This window comes from Paramormyrops kingsleyae, chromosome 1 (assembly GCF_048594095.1).
Source record: "Paramormyrops kingsleyae isolate MSU_618 chromosome 1, PKINGS_0.4, whole genome shotgun sequence".
NCBI classification, from domain to species: Eukaryota; Metazoa; Chordata; class Actinopteri; order Osteoglossiformes; family Mormyridae; genus Paramormyrops; species Paramormyrops kingsleyae.
In genome coordinates this window covers 37,608,041-37,624,559 of record NC_132797.1, presented here as the reverse complement: position 1 = coordinate 37,624,559, position 16,519 = coordinate 37,608,041, and the positions used below count along the sequence as shown (strand labels likewise).

At 44.3% G+C, this 16,519-nt stretch overlaps 1 long non-coding RNA gene across 1 annotated transcript; it reads left to right on the top strand.

Moving 5' to 3' along the window:
* Nucleotides 1-1,864: 1,864 nt before the first annotated feature.
* LOC140592270 (uncharacterized) lies at nt 1,865-16,313 on the top strand. The gene is made up of 4 exons (XR_011992597.1): nt 1,865-1,985; nt 15,330-15,499; nt 15,575-15,646; nt 15,766-16,313. It is a non-coding gene; the product is annotated as an uncharacterized lncRNA (long non-coding RNA).
* Nucleotides 16,314-16,519: the final 206 nt, after the last annotated feature.

The window sequence follows — 16,519 nt, the reverse complement described above, 5'->3', positions numbered from 1 at the left end:
CGCAAATTTAAACACCTATGTTTACATCTTTTTTGTATACTGGAATATCTTGTGGTTATCATATGTGTGCAGCGCTATTCAGTGCAGAGTGTAGTTCATACATACATGCTTACGCACGTGATGACATATGCGATCAGCTACCTTTCGATTAAATTTATGATAATGCTAATAACAAACAGCTCTTCTAATAATATTGAACGTCCACAGTGTAGTTTTTCAATAATATCCGTCAGCATTTATTAACTTTACACAAACGTTAGTAACAATAAGTGCAAATGAACTCCTAACTAATTTCTGCACCATTACCCCGGTGAAAAGGTTTACCATACAAGTAATAAAGCAATTTACCTTTTAGTGTAAATATGAAATGGTGACGAAATGGTAGTCACAATAAATGTATAGCAAAATTTGATAGACTAATATGCACTAAATCCCTTCATTTTGCACTAATACTCAATGCACAGTTAGAAAATGAATAGCATGGTTTGATACTAGTTTGATGTCTATATATATACACTCACCTAAAGGATTATTAGGAACACCTGTTCAATTTCTCATTAATGCGATGATCTAATCAACCAATCACATGGCAGTTGCTTCAATGCATTTAGGGGTGTGGTCCTGGTCAAGACAATCTCCTGAACTCCAAACTGAATGTCAGAATGGGAAAGAAAAGTGATTTAAGCAATTTTGAGCGTGGCATGGTTCTTGGTGCCAGACGGGCCGGTCTGAGTATTTCACAATCTGCTCAGTTACTGGGATTTTCACGCACAACCATTTCTAGGGTTTACAAAGAATGGTGTGCAAAGGGAAAAACATCCAGTATGCGGCAGTCCTGTGGGCGAAAATGCCTTGTTGATGCTAGAGGTCAGAGGAGAATGGGCCGACTGATTCAAGCTGATAGAAGAGCAACTTTGACTGAAATAACCACTCGTTACAACCGAGGTATGCAGCAAAGCATTTGTGAAGCCACAACACGCACAACCTTGAGGCGGATGGGCTACAACAGCAGAAGACCCCACCGGGTACCACTCATCTCCACTACAAATAGGAAAAAGAGGCTACAATTTGCACGAGCTCACCAAAACTGGACAGTTGAAGACTGGAAAAATGTTGCCTGGTCTGATGAGTCTCGATTTCTGTTGAGACATTCAAATGGTAGTCAGAATTTGGCGTAAACAGAATGAGAACATGGATCCATCATGCCTTGTTACCACTGTGCAGGCTGCTGGTGGTGGTGTAATGGTGTGGGGGATGTTTTCTTGGCACACTTTAGGCCCCTTAGTGCCAATTGGTCATCGTTTAAATGCCATGGCCTACCTGAGCATTGTTTCTGACCATGTCCATCCCTTTATGACCACCATGTACCCATCCTCTGATGGCTACTTCCAGCAGGATAATGCACCATGTCACAAAGCTCGAATCATTTCAAATTGGTTTCTTGAACATGACAATGAGTTCACTGTACTACAATGGCCCCCACAGTCACCAGATCTCAACCCAATAGAGCATCTTTGGGATGTGGTGGAACGGGAGCTTCGTGCCCTGGATGTGCATCCCACAAATCTCCATCAACTGCAAGATGCTATCCTATTAATATGGGCCAACATTTCTAAAGAATGCTTTCAGCACCTTGTTGAATCAATGCCATGTAGAATTAAGGCAGTTCTGAAGGCGAAAGGGGGTCAAACACCGTATTAGTATGGTGTTCCTAATAATCCTTTAGGTGAGTGTATATATACAGTGTATGTATTTATGTATATATATATATATATATATATATATATATATATATATATATATATATATATATTAGTTTGTAGTAATAAAATTAATTATTTGTGTGTGGAAATGTTATTTCTTAGCTATGGAGGAAAGGTGGGCAGAACTATTTAACTTTCTGTCTCTGGGTACATACCAATGTGGATATAATAAATCCCAGAAACTAAACCTTAGGAGGTATTCTTCTAAATTCACATTGAAGGGTGAGTATCTGCAATAGATTCAAATACAGCTGGTGCCTTGCTGTTACGATCGCGGGGCAGGCGAGCCGAAAAGCAGGCGAATAGAGCCGTGATCACGGACAAATGGGGTTTTAATGGGAACGGAATCGCAGACAGGCACAAACATCGAAACAATACAATGACAGATCTGGGGAAGACTGACTCAGATGAGGACTAAATACAAAAGACAAGCTAGACCTAACAGGACACAGGTGATCACAATCAGGGCTGAACACGAGGTAACGAGGTGGGCGTGGCACACATCAGGAGCGGACGGAGCGGGGTGTGACAGAACCCCCCCAAAGGCGTGCACACCGGGCGTGCCCGAGAGGAGGCGACGGACGAGACGAGACCGGGCAACAGGACCTGGAAGACAAAACCAAAAACCATCAACGAAGAACAGGGAACAAGACAGAGACACAGAACGAAAGACAGGACACGACAAAGAACCGGAAAGACAGACAGACAGAGAAAGGAGACACAGAGGGGACAGAAAATGGAGGAACAACAGGGCGAGGAGTGAACACAGGAGACACCGAGGGACGAGGGGCAAAGACAGGAGGGACAAAGGGACCAGAAAGGAACGGAGGAGACACAGAGGGACGAGGAGCAGAAACAGGCGGGACGGAGGGAAAGGGAGGAGGAACCAGGGGAGCCCGAAGGAACCCAGGCGGGCGACGGGCAGAGGGAGGAGGGAGCAGGAGGGGACCACCCAGGGGCCAAGGGAACGGGACGAGGGAGTGACGGAGGGGACACGGAGGGAGCAGGAGGGGGAAGCCGCGGCAGGCAGAGGCGCAGCCGGAGCTGGGGAAGGCGCCGTCCGACGCCAAGCCGGAGCAGGGAGGCCCGGAGGCGGGACCGAGGACCCAGGGGGGGACCCGGAGGGGACCGCCGACCCCGAGCCGGAGGACCCGCAGGCAGCCACCGAGCCACAGCCAGGGGGCAAGGCGGGCGGGACCCGGGCCCGACGCCTATGTCCCCGTCCCTTACGGGACACTGAAAGGCGGGGTCCTGGGGGGTGTCGGCCTTGTCGGGGCAAGGGCGAAGGAGTCATTAGGGCTGGGGGCACTAGAGGCAGGCGTGGCCGGAGCCGCGGGTGTGGCTGCAGGCGGTGCAGCCGGAGCCGGGGACCGGACTGGTGAGCCGGGCTGGACGGGAGAGCCGGGCAGACCAGACGCCAGCAGGACAGGCGAGACAGGCCTATCAGGCGCCGGCAGGACAGGCGAGACAGGCAGATCAGGAGGGGGCGCCTCGGTCGTGCGGCCAGTAGGGGGCGCCTTGATAGGCACCTCAGTCATGTGGCCAGCAGGGGGCGCCACTGCTGGCACCGCCATCACGCGGCCAGCAGGGGGCGCCTCGGGGGGTGCTGCCATCACGTGGCGCTTCGGGGGGTGCCTAGTAAAGAGCGGCGGCAGCTGCAGCAGGCGGTGCAGCGGGCAGAGCGGCGGCAGTAGCAGCTGGTGCTGCAGGCACGTCCGGAGCAGGCAGGTCCGCGATAGGCGCCAGGATCGGCGCTGGGCGTTAGGGATGGGCGGGAATACCGCGGGAACGGACGGGAACGGGAGTGGAAATTTAGATTTTTCATGGAAACGGGACGGGACGGTGGGAGGCCCAGACGGTGCGGGAACGGTAACGGGACGGGATTCTTGCCTGTGACACACGGCACGGCACCTGCAATGCCTGCATGTGTCCGTTCCTGATGACGATTGCACAAAAGTGAAAGCAGCACAGCGCATTCGACAGCTAACACTAGAATTCCTGGAAAAATTAGGCTCTCCTCACGAAAAGCCCCCCCCCGCCCTCTTACTCCCCACACAAGCTGCCCGCCCCCTCTCCAGCACCATTAACAGTTTTTGTTTTGCAAATGAATCACAGTCACTCAGGTCCTGTTCACACGGAGACGCGTTTCGCTGTATACGTAGAAATTTTTTATCGTATTGGCGTTTCGTCCACATGGATCGGGCGTTTTAGGAGACTGAAACCGCTATTTTTTGAAACCGGTCCCAAAGTGGATAAATCTGAAAACGACACCCTTGCGGTTTCGTGTTTACAGCCAAACCGTATATTTTGTGATGTCATCACGTCACGTGTCGGCTGCGTCACACGTAACAGCAACAACAATAATGGCGGACTACATGATTGTGTTCGTGTTGCTACAAAGCCTACTAGCTTTATTACAGCAAAATCTATTGCTTCTATGCAACTGTTATGAGCAACAAGCGATAATGGACAACACCATATGCCACATGCTCTTAGATCCACCGCAGAAGACAACCAGGAGAGCAACCAGGAGAAAATTTTGGATAAGACCAGGTAGAACTAGCAGTTGGTGGGACAACTTTGTCAATGGCGTTGTTGTGGAAGATGAATGGAGGGAGAATTTCCGCATGTCCAAAGCATCTCTCATCGCCCTGAGCGAGGAACTCAGTCCGTATATTGAAAGGCAAACAACAAACATGAGGGCACCAATTACTACACTCAAAAGGGTTGCATTAACTCTGTATTATTTGAGCGACGAGGGACAGCTAAGGAAGACTGCTAACGCCTTCGGCGTGTCGCGACAGGCTGTGTCTGTTGTTGTCAGGCAAACGTGTAAAGCGATCGCTGTCCACCTGGGTCCAAAGTACATGAAGTTGCCTTTTACGGAGTCCGATGCCGAGGATCTGGTTTTGCGTTTCCATCGTGCTCATGGCATGCCACAGTGTTTGGGAGAAGTCGACGGCACACACATAGAAATCAAGCAGCCGTCTACCAACTCGATGGACTACATCAACAGGAAAGGCAAACATTCTCTCAATGTACAGGCGGTCTGTGATTATAAGTACAGATTTATGGATGTTGTGATAAAGTGGCCCGGGAGTGTACACGATGCACGGGTTTTTGCTAATTCAAAGCTCAACCTGTACTTTAAGACTGGCCAGATCCCTCCTCTGAAAAAAAAGATTGTGGACAACGAAGAGGACATACCAATTTATCTTCTTGGTGACCCAGCCTACCCTCTGCTGCCTTACTTGATGAAAGAATATGCAAACGGTGGCTCCACACCTCAAGAACAGTACTTTGGGTTAAGTTTGTGTAGGGCACGGATGGTCATTGAGTGTGCTTTTGGTCGTCTCAAAGCCAGATTTGCTGCACTGAAAAGGCCTATGGACATCAACTTGCAGGACCTGCCCTTTGTCATTTATGCTTGCTTTGTTCTCCACACTTTTTGTGAAAACTGTAAGGAGACTGTGGCTGAACACACTGTGTTGGGAACGATGCAAGGTGATAAAGACTTACAGCCTCCTACACAATGCAACAACTACCTCACAGACTGTAATGAAGGAGAGGGAAAGAGAGTGAGGAGAGTACTCACAAAGTACCTTGACCCTTAAATGCTGGCCATCAAGTTTTTTTTTTCCTATTTTGGTCAGTTTTTTTTAAGTATTTACACTATTTACATTTGGAAAATGTACTAATGATTATTTTGAAAGTGTTGTGTTGAATATGTCTAGTGAAAATAAATGACTGCAAAAATTCCAGAACTTTTTTTATTGGAAAATAAATATTTAGGTCAAAGAACCATTTAAAAAAAAAAAACAGGTAATATTGAACAGGTATAAAGTGCAACAGTGCACAAAACACAATAACTATATACAACTACAGGAAGAATAAACTCACAAAACAGGTCAAACTGTATAAAGTGCAACCGTGCACAGAACTGACGTGCAGTGAAAACAATATACAATCAAGAATTATATAGTGCAACAGGGCAGTCACTCTGTGTCATCTTGCAGCAGTGCACGTCTGTATGAAAATGATGTTTGCTGATGTGGGGTGACATGTGGTGTAGGTGTGTAGCATTCAGGGCGGTACTGTCGAGGTTGGTTTGCTGGTTTATCAGGTAGAGGTGTGTGCAGGAAGGCTGGTGTAGTAGGGTGTGGTGTTGTGTTCATGAATGATGGTGGGTGCCCTTGGAATTGACCACTGCTGCTGTGGGTGGGTGTAAATTGACGTTGGAATAATTCCCTCATGAAGGAAAAACACTCCTGAATGGTGCTGGTAATGTTAGCAATGTTTGTATTTATCTGCAGCATGTTGTCGGAGTTGCGTCTAGAAGAGTGCTCCATCAACTCCAACATCCTCCTCTTTATTTTAAGGTCCTCCTCTGCCGGATCGGTGGGATCCTTCCTCTTCAGCCTGTCTCCTCTATGGCTGTTCAACTTTGCCTTAAATGAAGCAGAGAAAATGTGCATTATTACTATGCAAAATAAGTTCAGAAAGCTATGTGAATAATGCACTAAACCAACACACCTACACAAAGAACATGCATCCATCCTAACTATACTGAAAAAAAAACTAATTCATTGAATTTACTAAATGTTATGGTAAGTGGTTGCACACAATTGATTTGACCTACTTTTAAACAAATGCATTAATTGAACTAAAATTAAAGGAATAGTTCACCTCAAAGTTGATTGTGTCATCATATACTACATACAATACTGTATCATTAGTAAATGGACTGCATTTATACAGCGCTTTCAACAGACCCATGGCCAACAAAGCGCTTTACATAGTGCCTCACACATTCATACTCGCTAAGCTTGAAATCATAAACTTGGAGCCAATTTTACCTGGAGCAAATCCCGGTGCTGCTTTACAACCGCAGATGTAAGACAGTCGAAGGATTCAGTGGAGTTTGGAGCATCGGAAGACAGCTCCACTGTCGATGTAGACGACTCTTCCAGGTCACCCGTCTCGAAGCCGGCATCGATGGAGCGTGTAGCAGGCGAACCACCCCAGATCTCCTCGCAAAGCTCATAAAATATGAGTACTACCCGTCCTTGACCACTTCGACGCCCTGTGTCCACCGCATGCCTGTATTTGCTGCGTATATTTTTCAACTTTGCAGTGACTTGGGCTTTTGAGACCATGGTAGCATCGTGAGGGAAATCCTTATTGGTTAGCTCCCTCGGATACTGTGCCTGAAATGCGTCCATTATATCACTATATTCAGGGCTAGACATAAGGATTTAGGAGGGCACAGCCACTTTGGCCTTGGCTATTCATATTTTTTCTAGGGCACAAGGCCAAAATTACTGTAATTACCAAGTTTAGACAACCTACGCAATACGACCTTCGATTTGAGACAATATATATATATATATATATATATATATATATATATATATATATATATATATATACATATACACTCACCTAAAGGATTATTAGGAACACCTGTTCAATTTCTCATTAATGCAATTATCTAATCAACCAATCACATGGCAGTTGCTTCAATGCATTTAGGGGTGTGGTCCTGGTCAAGACAATCTCCTGAACTCCAAACTGAATGTCAGAATGGGAAAGAAAGGTGATTTAAGCAATTTTGAGCGTGGCATGGTTGTTGGTGCCAGACGGGCCGGTCTGAGTATTTCACAATCTGCTCAGTTACTGGGATTTTCACGCACAACCATTTCTAGGGTTTACAAAGAATGGTGTGCAAAGGGAAAAACATCCAGTATGCGGCAGTCCTGTGGGCGAAAATGCCTTGTTGATGCTAGAGGTCAGAGGAGAATGGGCTGACTGATTCAAGCTGATAGAAGAGCAACTTTGACTGAAATAACCACTCGTTACAACCGAGGTATGCAGCAAAGAATTTGTGAAGCCACAACACGCACAACCTTGAGGCGGATGGGCTACAACAGCAGAAGACCCCACCGGGTACCACTCATCTCCACTACAAATAGGAAAAAGAGGCTACAATTTGCACGAGCTCACCAAAATTGGACAGTTGAAGACTGGAAAAATGTTGCCTGGTCTGATGAGTCTCGATTTCTGTTGAGACATTCAAATGGTAGAGTCAGAATTTGGCGTAAACAGAATGAGAACATGGATCCATCATGCCTTGTTACCACTGTGCAGGCTGGTGGTGGTGGTGTAATGGTGTGGGGGGTGTTTTCTTGGCACACTTTAGGCCCCTTAGTGCCAATTGGGCATCGTTTAAATGCCACGGCCTACCTGAGCATTGTTTCTGACCATGTCCATCCCTTTATGACCACCATGTACCCATCCTCTGATGGCTACTTCCAGCAGGATAATGCACCATGTCACAAAGCTCGAATCATTTCAAATTGGTTTCTTGAACATGACAATGAGTTCATTGTACTACAATGGCCCCCACAGTCACCAGATCTCAACCCAATAGAGCATCTTTGGGATGTGGTGGAACGGGAGCTTCGTGCCCTGGATGTGCATCCCACAAATCTCCATCAACTGCAAGATGCTATCCTATCAATATGGGCCAACATTTCTAAAGAATGCTTTCAGCACCTTGTTGAATCAATGCCACGTAGAATTAAGGCAGTTCTGAAGGCGAAAGGGGGTCAAACACCGTATTAGTATGGTGTTCCTAATAATCCTTTAGGTGAGTTAAACATTAAAGGCAGGCCAATCTTGGCCATAAGGTACTTCAATTTTGAGGAGGCGTGCGGCCAATTTTGAAAGGCACGACGGCCATTGGCCGCGGTGCCGTGGCTTATGTCTAGCCCTGTATATTTGGAGTGACACGACTCCCAGTCCACGTTTTCTTGGAGCTTAGTGGACTTGTAGTTGAGTGTGACTCTGAGTAGAAGTTCGACTTCGTCGTCAGTCCACACGAAAGACTCCACTCTTGCTCTTGAAGTTGTTGCATTCGCCATCTTCGTCTTCTTCTTCTTGGTTCGTATACAGCGCGCAAGGTTATGCGCATGCTCAAAGTCTTCTTCTCCGTGTATAGTGTATCTCTATGGCAGAATTACAGCTCCCCATACTGGTCTGGCATATATACTACACCGTTTTCAGTGGTTTCGTTTGTACGCAGATATTTCTTGAGACGACGCCATGTTTACGCAATTTTTTTTTAGAACGAGGAAAAAAAATGATCGGATAGGGAACGCACCGGCTTCGTGTGGTCGGAGCCTCAGTCAAAGTCATCCCCCAGCCTGGAGTCACTTCTTCTGCTCAGGTCTGCACTAAAGAGTTTATCTAGCGGTGTGTTGTAAGGAATCGTATACATGCTTTATATATTGCATATGCATATATATACGATTTAACACTTTTGTGTGCTCATAACTGCACATCCTGTTCCATGCACACACGTCCAGAGTAATTTGCAGTTTAAGAAAAGGTTGAACTTTACACATTACATCATATAACATTTTTGGCACCCCTCAAATAAACAATATTTCGTTTTTACTTCGTGACACATTTATAATGCATATATACCGCGCTAAAACTGCATTTTACTTCTTATTTAAAATAAAATGCAGGGTTGGCAATTTTGGTCAGCTGCATGGAGTGAGATTTTCTGTTCTCTGATCTGCACACACATTGACATATATGTAAGTTTTATTGCCTTATAAATAGTCAGTAGGGTTTGCAATCTGCCGTAATGTTTTTTATGCAGATAATTGTAAGTTCAGAATGGAATATAGATTTGCCGTAAGATTTCTTGCGTGAAAGTCTGAAAGAGTTTGCAACCATGAACACGTACATTTTTTGTTTCACATACAATTGATTTGTATAGAAAATACCCGTACACAGTTGTTAAAAAGCGGAAACTTCCACCAACATGAAATCACAAATAAACGACTTCTATTTATTCAACATTTTATAAAATGCATACTACGTTTAAAAATCTCCAGCTTTACGGTTTCATGACAGAACAGCCACTCTGTTATGAACATTACGTTTTTTTGAGTGTTATTAGTGTTAATAACAGCAGTTATAACAACACAATAGGGCAAACAAAAGGGCTGCATACACCGATTCACCAAAGTAGTTCTTGCTTGTTCATTGGCGTGGGAAAAGGCGGTTCTAGTGTTATTAGGAGGGTAATAAGCGTTACCTGCAAGATCGCTATTTTTCTTTTTGCTGCAATTGTTTTCATTATTACTTTATTTAACTTGACATCACATCTTTAAATTCTCATCCTTGCATTACAATATAGGCCAGTTAATACTGATGGTATCTCATGCTGCGTCATATGTTTTAAAATTACTATACACTAAATATTGAACTGAAGCTTGACATAAAAAAAAATGAAATCGCAAATCAAATCGTAATCGCAATTTCTGTCAGAAAAATCGCCATTCTATATTTTCCCCAAATCGTGCAGCCCTAGTGTCCCCACACCTGTAGTAATTTGCATACTGTCGATGGCCCATCAGTCTGGAAGGTCACTACACCCCACACCCATCACTTTGGAAACGTAGTTTGACACGCAAGAAAAGTAGCAACAATACAATCCTTTTCACAGTTTATTGGTAGATGGAATGAAAAATTAAAAACTGTGACCATTTAAATATGATGCAGTGCCTATGCAGAGTTGACGGAAATAAAACAATTCAGTATTAACGCTCTGGTGACGAGGGCATCGTCGACCGCGTATCTTCCTCGTGTATTTCAGTTTATATCTTGCTGAAATCATTATGTAGAATCATGCGAATAGCGCGATTTGCAAGTGGGAAGGTGATCAGAGCTGCTTAGAGATGCAGACGCTTAAGTCAGTCACTCTTGTTCTTTCTATTCCTATCACGAAGCTGTAAAAATATATTTAGTTTCTACCTATATATATTTGAAAAGTAGACCGTCCAATGTTTCTGAGCGTGTTTTTTAAATGTTTATATGACAAAAACTGGCAGAGTTATTTAAACGGTTTGGTGAAATTTCTGTCATATCCCGGGATAGCCGACTCCAAATGGTTAACACCGATTTTTATACAGACAGTAATACAGACAGTAAGCAAATGCATTTATTTACTCTATCAAATACTTTCGGGAAACTGAAATCGCAATTGCCAAATCGAGAGAAATGGGGATTGAGTTGTATTTCAAATTATGATATATTAGCGCATGTATTGTATGATTCCTCAGACCACACTGTTAGAAAGACATTTCTGAGCAGACCCGAGGTTGAAACCGTGAAACTCGCTTTCATTTCCAAAACAATAGGTCTTGATTGGCGCTGATGAGGGGGCGGGCAGTTTGTGAGGGGAGTTAAGGGGGATTGCTCCACCAGAGATGCATGCGAGAATTTTCGTAGGCTTCAGGGAATCTAGTGCTAAGCGGCTGCAGTGGTTTCGTTGTAGTTTTGTATCTCTATCCCTGAAAACATATCCAACAGAATGGCTGGACTCGATAAGAAGTCAGTCAATGAAAATATTCGAAATACTCCGACTGAGCCAAAATTCACTTCAGCAGTTTGGAAACAATTCTCATTGGTCGTGGACAAAAATGGCGATCGATTGAATTTCGCAGCTTGCAATTTCTGTAAGGAGGTTTATCCATATTCAGCCGATTTCGGTACTTCTGGACTGAGGAATCACAAATGCTCCCAGCTGAGAAGGGCTGCAGCCTCGTCTCATTCGATGACCAAATTTTTCGACAAGAAGCCAAGTTCAGCTGACAAGGTAAAATTCAAGGAATCGTGTGCCTTTTTTGTGGCCAGTGATATTCGCCCCTACAACATCGTTGCTGGTCCAGGCTTTGCTCAGCTCATTCAGACTGCTATTGATATCGGAGCTAGCAGAGGAAAAATTGATGCATCTGAATTAATACCTGATCGGAGAACCGTGGGCCGATGCACCAGTGAGTTGGCAAATAGAGCATTGGAGAAACTTTCCAAGCTTCTGGACAATAATGATTTCTCGAATGGCGGAGTGATCACTGCTGATATGTGGAGCGATGATTACAGAAAATTGTCATACATGGCAGTAACTGCTCATTTCAGCGATGGTGATTGGGTACTCCATGATCGCATCCTCGGTGTTAGGCATTACACGTTGGAGGATAAATCGGCGGAAAACATTCGCAGCTCGATCAAAAGCATCTTATCCGATTTCAAAATCGATAATTTATCACATCTGGTGATCGTGACGGACCGCGGGAGCAACATGATCGCGGCATTTCCAACTGAACATCGAATCAGCTGTTCGGCACATCTCCTGAATTCTACCTTGACAAATACGTTCAAGCCTAAGAAACTCGAGAAGGACCCAATGCTCAAAGAAGTGTTTTTGCTTCTGACAACTTGCAAAGATGTCGTCAAATATGCCAAGCAATCGGGGATCATGGAAAAATTCAATCCAGCTCTTTGCCAAATCTCTGCTACGCGTTGAATACGCACTTAGAACTGATCAGTAGTATTCGCCAGAACAAAGAAACGCTGCTCCAGCTCGCTGCCGACGGCATTTGCTCCGATTTAATTCCTGCGATCAGTTTCGATCTAATTGATTCATTGATTGGATTACTGACGCCTTTCAAAGATGCAAGTGACCAGCTGGAAAGCTCCAAGAAACCGACCTTACACAACGTCTTGCCCCACTATCGTATTCTCATGGAGTTTCTGATGCCCAATTTCACTGATTCTCAAATAATCTCACGCCTCAAGAATACTGCGAAGGAATACTTGCAAAACAAGTTCGAGATCGATTCCTTTCACTGCATGGCGGTGTTCCTCAATCCAAAAATGCGTTCTTTGAAGCCATTGGATCCTGTTCAGCGTGAAGGAACCATGCAAGATATCCGAGATTTGGTCGCATCTGTTTTTGTTACTTCCATGGACAGCAATCACGATATTGTCACATTGCCTGGGCATGGTGAGCATGCTTACAGCAGTACCAATGCCACAGTATCGAAAAGACGACGATTGGGCACAGGCATGGGAGTGAGGTTACTGGAATCCTTCGAGGACGATGAATTTGATACTGAAGAAGCCGTTCAAGATGAAATTCATAAGTACAAAACCATGAATGTTCCATCTGAAAAGGATTTCGACTTGCTGTCGTGGTGGAAGGAAAATGCTAGCACATTGCCACGGTTGTCTCAAATCGCTCGACGCATCTTGGCCATTCCTGCTACAAGTGCACCTTCAGAGCGAGCATTCAGCGCTGCCGGCCTGGTGGTTGATAAGCTGCGCACTCAGATCGGCCCAAAGAAAGTTAATGATTTGATTTTCTTGCGTAGTAACAAAGATTTAGTTTCTAAAAAATATTTTTTTGCTTGAAATGTGGGATGTTTGGCACATATGATGGTATGATGGAAATAAATTGTGTTTTTCTTGAAAGTCTCTTTCTGCAACGGTTGTGCTTTAATTCTGAGTTTAGCTTCACTTTACTCGTTTTTAATCAGCTCGCTGCGTGTAAATTGCAATCTATCAATGATTTATTCATTTCAAAGTAGCCCCTGAGCTACATAAAACCCGGTTGAGTCCAAAGCCATAATACACAAACGGTCCACGGGGGTTAATTTTGGGGATCGTTAAAGTGATAGATCACCTATCTTGATTAAGCTTGATTCGGTTATATATGTATTAAGTAAATATTAACCCTCTGGAGTCTAGGGGTAGGGAACACACTTTCACTGACTGGGGCATGGTCGTACATTTCATTCAATATTATAAACTTAATTCATGGTAGGCCTAAATAAATTATTTCACATATATTTGTTTTGGCATTAAACTCATCTTTATCTTAGTGTACTTTGTAAATATGGCAGATTTATGTTAAGTTTGTAATTTGACATCAAAATATCAACATTGCAAAATGCAGACACATTATGAAAGTATACATAGTAAGCAATGTTTTTTTCATGTTTCTATAATAAGATTTCAGCGAGTTATGAACTGAAATACACGAGAAAGATACTCGGCCTCGCCGACGATGCTGTCGACTCCAGGGGCCGGGTTAAGTAAGAATGAGAATACGAACAACCACAGGAATTATTTTTACAGTGAAAAAAATGGTATTAATTATATTGTATGTTCTTGAGTAATCGATAAAATCAGTTTCTGTGTATATGCAAGACATCAATCTGTAATAGTGCAAAATATGTCCAGTTGATATGTCTAGTATGATCATCTGGCAATAGGTCTGTGTGGTCAGACACTGTGCAATCAACAGAATTTTTAGGAACATGGCAAATTTTCACATTGCAGCATGGAAGCAGGCTCACTGTCACAAAGCTGAACGGTGAAGCAGAGGCGAGGAGACGTAGGATCGGGGAAATGCGGGGTTTAATGAGCAAAAGGAACACACACGAGCGGTAAAGCAGAATGACAATACAATGACCGGACTGGAGAAACAAACGGAAACGCGGACTAAATACAATGGACTAATGACAAGTTTGACAACAATCAGGCACAGCTGGTAAAAACCACATTAAATAAAGCCCTGCGTATTTTTCTATTATGAGATTCTGCAAATATCTGCCACTCTGGTCGCGGAAAGCAAGCGGTAACGGAAATATATGAAAAACACGGGAACGATAGAAGATTTTTTTAAATTTGACGGAACGGGACGGTACAGGAATGACATCCCACGGGACGGGACGGGAATGGGTTTTGAAAATTTGAAAATTTCCAACGGAATGGGACGGGACGGGAACCAAAAACCTTTCCCGTGCGCATCCCTACTGGGCGTACAGGCGCTGCCCCTTTAAGGGCCTTGGGGATCCGGGGAATAGCATCCCAGACGGCCCTGATCCCCTCATATTCCAGGTGGCCACCCTGGAATATGGAGGCTGCTGGTGACGGCAGTTGCGCAGCTGCAGAGATCCCCGCTGGTTTCGGTGTCGGGAGGGGCTCCTCCCGATAATCAGCGGGGAGAGAGGCAAAACGGAGAGAGCAAGCCCCCAGGGAAACGGTCGGGGTCTCCTCCAGTCCTCTCCCCTTGCGCCTCTTCTTTTTTCTCTGGCTTTGGTTGGGTGGTTGCGACGGGGTTGCCTGAGAGAGGGCGAGCGGCTGGAGCCGCTTCTCCGTCACCCCGTCGACGAGCTGCCGGAGGTTTTCGCGCACTTCCGCCATGGTGTGCACGTTCCCGGACGGCGACATCTCACTTAAGAGGGTCCCGCTCCGGCTGGCTAAGTCCCGCAGCTCGGGGTCCTCTTGGACCTCCGGCAGGTTCAGCCAGTAAATTACCTCATTAAGCAGATCGAGGCGTTGGTCCTCGATCCGCGGAGGCACGTTGTGGAGATCCGTCATTCTGTTACGATCGCGGGGCAGGCGAGCCGAAAAGCAGGCGAATAGAGCCGTGATCACGGACAAATGGGGTTTTAATGGGAACGGAATCGCAGACAGGCACAAACATCGAAACAATACAATGACGGATCTGGGGAAGACTGACTCAGATGAGGACTAAATACAAAAGACAAGCTAGACCTAACAGGACACAGGTGATCACAATCAGGGCTGAACACGAGGTAACGAGGTGGGCATGGCACACATCAGGAGCGGACGGAGCGGGGTGTGACACTTGGTGAAATAGCTCAATAATGATGTTAGTTTCTGAATTAATGTTAATTGCAGAAGGAGAGCTCTTCTGTGGCAGAAGAAAAGTCATTAAGACGAAAGAAGATGAAAGAAAGCTCTTCAAAGAATTTCACTCTTCTCCAATGGGGGGTCATTCAGGCATCCTGAAAACACGCAATGCCTCTAGATTTTATTGGTTTGGCATGACCATCGATATTGACCACTGGGTATGAGTTTTTATTTGTTTTGTTTTAAATAATTGTGAATGCTGTATCAATATATTAAGAGTTGATTTCTTAAAGGTCTTGGAATGTGATACGTGCCAGAAGGTTGGAAAACCTTTGGCTGCTACACAGCCATTAGAGTGTATTAAGGTAAATGTATATTGTGCTTTATTGATATTATAAAACAGCTATTAATTAAAACATCCATTTTAATTTATATTTAAGATATAAATCTAAAAATAAATGTTTTGTTTTTTTTATCTCGATAGGTTTCTGCTGTATGGGAGCTCATTGGCATTGATCTGACAGGACCTTTACCAAAAACTGAGGATGGGTTCCAGTATATCCTAACAACAACAGATTATTTTTCTAAATGGGTTGAAGCTTTCCCATTAAAAACAAAAACAGCACCTGAAGTGGGACGCCATATTTGTTCTATTATATATAGACATGGCTGTCCTAAAAGAACTCTCTCGGACCAGGGAAGAGAATTTCTAATTCTGAAGGGGCAACTTTAAAGAACAAATACAATGTAAACCACATCAAGTCATATAGAAGGAGCCAAACTGATGTCCCAAGTCAGGAATCACACAAGGTGCCAGAAGAGTATAAGACCAATAAACCTCCCTCTAGCCCAGAACCTCTGACAATAGTAAAGGATATGGCAAATGTGGCTGAAGAAATTTACATGCCACAGAGGCCTTCAGTAATTCATTTTGCCAAAAGAAAAGATGTTGAAATCCACAATGAAACAAGAGGGGTAAGAGCAAAATCACTACCTAAGAGACTGCATACATCTTTATGTGCTCTTTTTTCCCATTTTATGTACTTTTAATAGTTTTATTCTGCATTATTTTTCAAAATACTATCTACGAATATAGACTGTTTTATTGCATTTTGTTGTATAACTATGTGAAATCTTAAATCGTTGAAAGAAGAAAGAGGTTGTAGTTCTATTTGTGCATGTTTGACCCACTGGTCATTTGTTTGGCCTACCCAAGTTTGCATGAAAAAGGGGTTTGG